We start from the raw sequence: 6,000 nt of genomic DNA on the forward strand, positions 1-6,000 counted from the left end.
ATTTACGTGTTGTTTTATGTCATATGCTCATTTGGTACTGAGGCTCTGAAGTATGGCTTGAAATTAAGTACTTTTATACCCTCAGCATTGTTTTTTTTTCTCAGAATCATTTTGAATTGTTAGAGATGTGATGGTTGATCTTATAGTTAATTTGATGAGGTTTAGAATCACCTAAGAGACAAACCTCTCAGTGAGGTTGTTTACAGAAATGTTCAACCAATTTGGGAATACACATACTTAGTGTTGGTGGCACTATGACATGACCCAGGGTCTGGATGGAAAGAACTGGGACTGTAACTGGATCATCAGCATTCTTCTCTCTGCTGCCTGAGTGTGGGTTCAATATGCTCAACTGCCCCAAACTTCTACCGCCATATCTCCTCCATCAGTAAACTGTATCCTTAAATTGTCAGACAAAATACATCCTTCTTTATGTTGATTTTGGAATGCATTTTGTCACAACAAGGAGAAAGCGAGTAATACAGGAAACTTGTGTTGAGAGAGTATCGTTGTCATGATAATCTCACTGAGGCACATGAAGTCCTTTGAAATTAGTTTGTGGGTGGACTGTGAGAGAGTTTGTACATAAAGTCCTAAAATATGGTAACAAGACCTTCTTGAGCCCATCTGGTGTGAGTTAGGAAGACTAGAATGCTGAAATTAATGTAGAGACTTATTGTTCAGCTTACCAGTTTCAGTGGAGTACAGAGTCTACTAGAACATGGGCCAGGAGAGTTTATATTTAATTCTAATAAAGAATACAAAGGATCTGGCTTCACTCTGCTAAGCTCTAAGAACTTGAATGAGGATGAATTACAAAGATAATGGACTAAGTTGTTTGGTGTAAGGCTTTATTATCACACTCATGTTCTTCCAGAGTTAGTGCTGAAGTCCTTTGGCCCCCTCAATAATCATTACCTACCTAGGTCATGCGTAAGACTAAAAACTGATCCATAAGTATTTGTACTGCTTTAATTAAACCTTTTAAAGGGTTGGTATGAATCCATCTTATCCAAATACTGAAAATGTTGACAGTAGTATTCAGTAGGATGACAATAAGCATGACTTCAGTGATCACAAGAGAGCTGTGTCTCAGCAGGCAATAAAATGTAAGCATCATCACTTAATGGCAATGAGCATGGAGACTAATTATTCTATGGCTTTTCCGGTCTGACAACTTTCTTTCTCTGAGGACACTATATGTTTTGTTTTTAGTAATTATAAAAAAGTTGTAAATCACCTTTTTAAATACTAAAAAAATTTCATATTAACTATCCTTCCTGTTATGTAGCTAGAGTTTTCCTGCCTGGCCCACAGTCAGGACAAATCTCTCTCACCTGCCAGTCCCATAGCCTCTCAGACCAGACCAAGTAAACACAGAGACTTATATTGCTTTCAAACTGTATGGCCGTGGCAGGCTTCTTGCTAACTGTTCTTACAGCTTAAATTAATCCATTTCTATAAATCTATACCTTGCCATGTGGCTCGTGGCTTACCAGCATCTTCACATGCTGTTTCTCATCGTGGTGGCTGGCAATGTCTCTGTGACTCAACCTTCCACTTCCCAGCTTTATTCTCCTCCTTGTCCCGCCTGCACTTCCTGCCTAGCCAATGGCCAATCAGTGTTTTATTTATTGACCAATCAGCAACACACTTGACATATAGACCATCCCACAGCATTATAAATTATAAAAAAAGTTGTAAATCACCTTTTTAAATACTAAACAAATTTCATATTAACTATCCTTCCTGTTATTTTTATATTTCTGAACCACTGTGAGTTATCCATCAAAAGTAAAAATTTTGGGTACTAATGTGCCTGGAGATTATTGTATTTTAAGTTCAGGTAACAAGTGAATTATTCAAGTCATAAACCAGAAGTGTGCAGTTCTAGCATAGTGCCCCCTCATCCTCTTGTATAATTTTTTTCTGTAATCAATTGACAGTAATCTGTTTTATCAACAGGCATATCATCTACACTACAAGCAGCCACAACATGTATGCAGGAGAGTCATTCCCAGGGGTTTATTTATTTATTTATTTGGAGGTAATTAATTTTTAATCATCATATAATTATATACAGTAAGTACACAGATAGTAAGCACCTGGTACAATGAGTACTGACAACTGTATTTTTTTTTCTGAGTAATTCATACCATAATCAAGCCATGGCACATTTATATCAACCTAGAAAGTTTGCTTTTGTCCCTTCTGGTCAACTTCTGTCCATTCCCGAAGCAACCAGCATGCTCATTTTTAACTTCCAAGAGCACCCCCCGCCCTGCCCACCACATCATGACAGAATTGAGCACCTTTGCTTCTGACTTCTTGTGCTCAACATAATGTTTTTTTTTTCATTTCCAATTTCTCTTTATTTTATTTTATTTTTTTTATTTTGCAATACAATTCAGTTCTACATATCAGCCACGGATTCCCTTTTTCTCCCCTCCTCCGGCCCCCCTCACCTTCCCCACAGCCACCCCCCCATTCCCATCTCCTCCAGGGCAAAGCCTTCCCCACAGACTGAGATCAACCTGGAAGACAGTCCAGGTAGGTCCAGTCCCCTCCTCCCAGGCCGAGCCAAGCGATCCTGCATAGGCGCCAGGTTTCAAACACCCAACTCATGCAATGAGCACAGGACCCGGTCCCACTGCCTGGATGCCTCCCAAACAGATCAGGCCAATCAACTGTCTCACCCACTCAGAGCACCTGATCCAGTTGGTGACCCCTCAGCCATTGGTTCATAGTTCATGTGTTTTCATTCGTTTGGCTATTTGTCCCTGTGCTTTAGCCAACCTTGGTCTCAACAACTCTCGCTCATATACACCCTCCTCATTCTCGCTAATTAGACTCCCAGAGATCCACCCAGGGCCTAGTCATGGATCTCTGCATCCAGATCCCTCAGTAGTTGGATGAGGTTTCTAGCACGACCATTAGGGTGTTTGGCCATCCCATCACGAGAATAGGTCAGTTCGGGCTGTCTTTCAACCATTGCCAGCAGTCTGTTGTGTGGGTATCTTTGTGGATTTCTGTGGGCCTCTCTAGCACTTTGTTTCTTCCTATTCTCATGTGGTCTTCATTTACCATGGTCTCCTATTCCTTGTTCTCCCTCTCTGTTGTTGATCCAGCTGGGATCTCCCGCTCCCCCAAGCTCTCTTTCCCTCGACCCTCGCCTTTCACTACCCCCACTCATGTCCAGGCTGTTCATGTAGATCTCATTCCATTTCTCTGTCATTGGGCAATCCCCGTGTCTTTCTTGGGGTCCCATTTTCCAGGTAGCCTCCCTGGTGATGTGAGTAGCAGACAAGTCATCCTTGATCCACATCTGGTATCCTGCTATGAGTGAGTACATACCATGTTTGTCTTTCTGAGTCTGGGTTACCTCACTCAGGATGATTTTTTCTAGATCCATCTGCTGTGGGATGTTCTGTATGGCAAATGTGTTGCTGATTGGTCAATAAATAAAACACTGATTGGCCATTGGCTAGGCAGGAAGTGTAGGCGGGACAAGGAGGAGAATAAAGCTGGGAAGTGGAAGGCTGAGTCAGAGAGACACTGCCAGCCGCCATGATGAGAAACAGCATGTAAAGATGCCGGTAAGCCATGAGCCATGTGGCAAGGTATAGATTAATGGAAATGGATTAATTTAAGCTGTAAGAACAGTTAGCAAGAAGCCTGCCACAGCCATACAGTTTGTAACCAATATAAGTCTCTGTGTTTACTTGGTCGGGTTTGAGTGGCTGTGGGACTGGCGGGTGTCAGAGATTTGTCCTGACTGTGGGTCAGTCAGGAAAACTCAAGCTACATCCATCCATTTGTCTGCAAACCTCATGATGTCATTGTTTTTCTCTGCTGAGTAGTATTCCATTGTGTATATGTACCACATTTTGCTTATCCATTCTTTAGTTGAAGGGCATCTAGGTTGTTTCCATGTTCTGGCTATTACAAACAATGCTGATATGAACATAGCTGAACAAGTGCTCTTATGGTGTGGTTGAGCATTCCTTGGGTATATGCCCAAGAGTGGTATAGCTGGATCTTGGGGGAGATGGATTCCCAATTTTCTAAGAAAGCGCCATATTGATTTCCAAAGTGGTTGTACAAGCTTGCATTCCCACCAGCAGTGGAGGAGAGTTCTCCTAGATTCACATCCTCTCCAGCATAAGGTGTCTTCAGTGTTTTTGATCTTAGCCATTCTGACAGGCGTAAGGTGGTATCTCAGAATTGTTTTGATTTGCATTTCCATGATGATTAGGGATGTTGAGCAATTCCTTAAATGTCTTTCGGCCATTTGAGTTTCCTCTGTTGAGAATTCTCTGTTTAGTTCTATAGCACATTTCTTAATTGGACTGTTGGGCATTTTGATGTCTAATTTCTTGAGTTCCTTATATATTCTGGATATCAGTCCTCTGTCAGATGTGGGGTTGGTGAAGATCTTTTCCCATTCTGTAGGCTGTCGCTTTGCCTTGTTGACTGTATCCTTTGCTCTACAAAAGCTTCTCAGTTTCAAGAGGTCCCATTGATTGATTGTTTCTCTCAGTGTCTGTGCTACTGGTGTTCTATTTAGGAAGTGGTCTCCTATGCCAATGCATTCAAGACTACTTCCTACTTTCTCTTCTAGCAGGTTCAGAGTAGCTGGATTTATGTTGAGGTCCTTGATCCACTTGGACTTAAGTTTTGTGCACGGTGATAGATAGGGACCTATTTGCAGCCTTCTACATGTTGATATCCAGTTTTGCCAGTACCATTTGTGAAGATGCTTTCTTTTTTCCATTGTGTACTTTTGGCTTCTTTGTCAAAAATTATATGTTCATAGGTGTGCGGATGAATGTCAGGGTCTTCAATTCGATTCCATTGGTCCACATGTTGGTTTTTATGCCAGTATCAAGCTGTTTTTATTACTGTAGCTCTATAGTAGAGCTTGAAGTCAGGGATAGTAATGCCTCCAGAGGTTGTGTTATTGTACAGGATTCCTTTGGGTATCCTGGGATTTTTGTTTTTCCATATGAAGTTGAGTATTATTCTTTCCAAGTCTGTGAAGAATTGTGTTGGTATTTTGATGGGGATTGCATTGAATCTGTAGATTGCTTTGGTAAGATTGCCATTTTTACTATGTTAGTCCTGCCTATCCATGAGCATGGGAGATCTTTCCATTTTCTGGAATTTCTTTTTTCAGGGACTTAAAGTTCTTGTCATATAGGTCCTTCACTTGCTTGGTTAGTGTTACCCCGAGGTATTTTATGTCATTTGTGGCTATAGTAAAGGGTGATGTATCTCTGATTTCCTTCTCCGCTTCTTTGTCCATTGTATATAGGAGGGCTACTGATTTTTTTGAGTTGATCTTGTATCCTGCTATGTTGCTGAAGGTGTTTATAAGCTTTATCAGTTCCTTGGTGGAATCTTTGGGGTCGCTCAAGTATACTATCATGTCATCTGCAAATAGGGAAAGCTTGACTTCTTCCTTTCCAATTTGTATCCCCTTAATCTCCTTATGTTGTCTTATTGCTCTGGCTAGAACGTCAAGTACTATATTGAATAAGTATGGGGAGAGTGGACAGCCTTGCCTCATTCCTGATTTTAGTGGAATTGCTTTGAGTTTCTCTCCATTTAATTTGATGTTGGCTGTTGGCTTGCTGTAAATTGCCTTTATTATGTTTAGGTATGTTCCCTGTATTCCTGATCGCTCCAAGACCTTTATCATGAAGGGCTGTTGGATTTTGTCAAATGCCTTTTCTGCATCTAGTGAGATGATCATGTGGTTTTTTTCTTTCAGTTAGTTTATATGGTGTATTACATTGATGGACTTCGTATGTTGAACCACCCTTGCATCCCTGGAATGAAGCCTACTTGATCATGGTGGATAATTGTTTTGATGTGTTCTTGGAGTCTGTTTGCCAGTATTTTTCATCAATGTTCATGAGGGAGATCAGTCTGTAGTTTTCTTTCTTTGTTGTATCCTTGTTTGGTTTAGGAATCAGGGTAATTGTAGCCTCGTAGAAG

Source organism: Peromyscus californicus, unplaced genomic scaffold (assembly GCF_007827085.1).
Source record: "Peromyscus californicus insignis strain IS unplaced genomic scaffold, ASM782708v3 Scaffold_4__1_contigs__length_199733344, whole genome shotgun sequence".
In the NCBI taxonomy this organism is placed as follows: domain Eukaryota; kingdom Metazoa; phylum Chordata; class Mammalia; order Rodentia; family Cricetidae; genus Peromyscus; species Peromyscus californicus.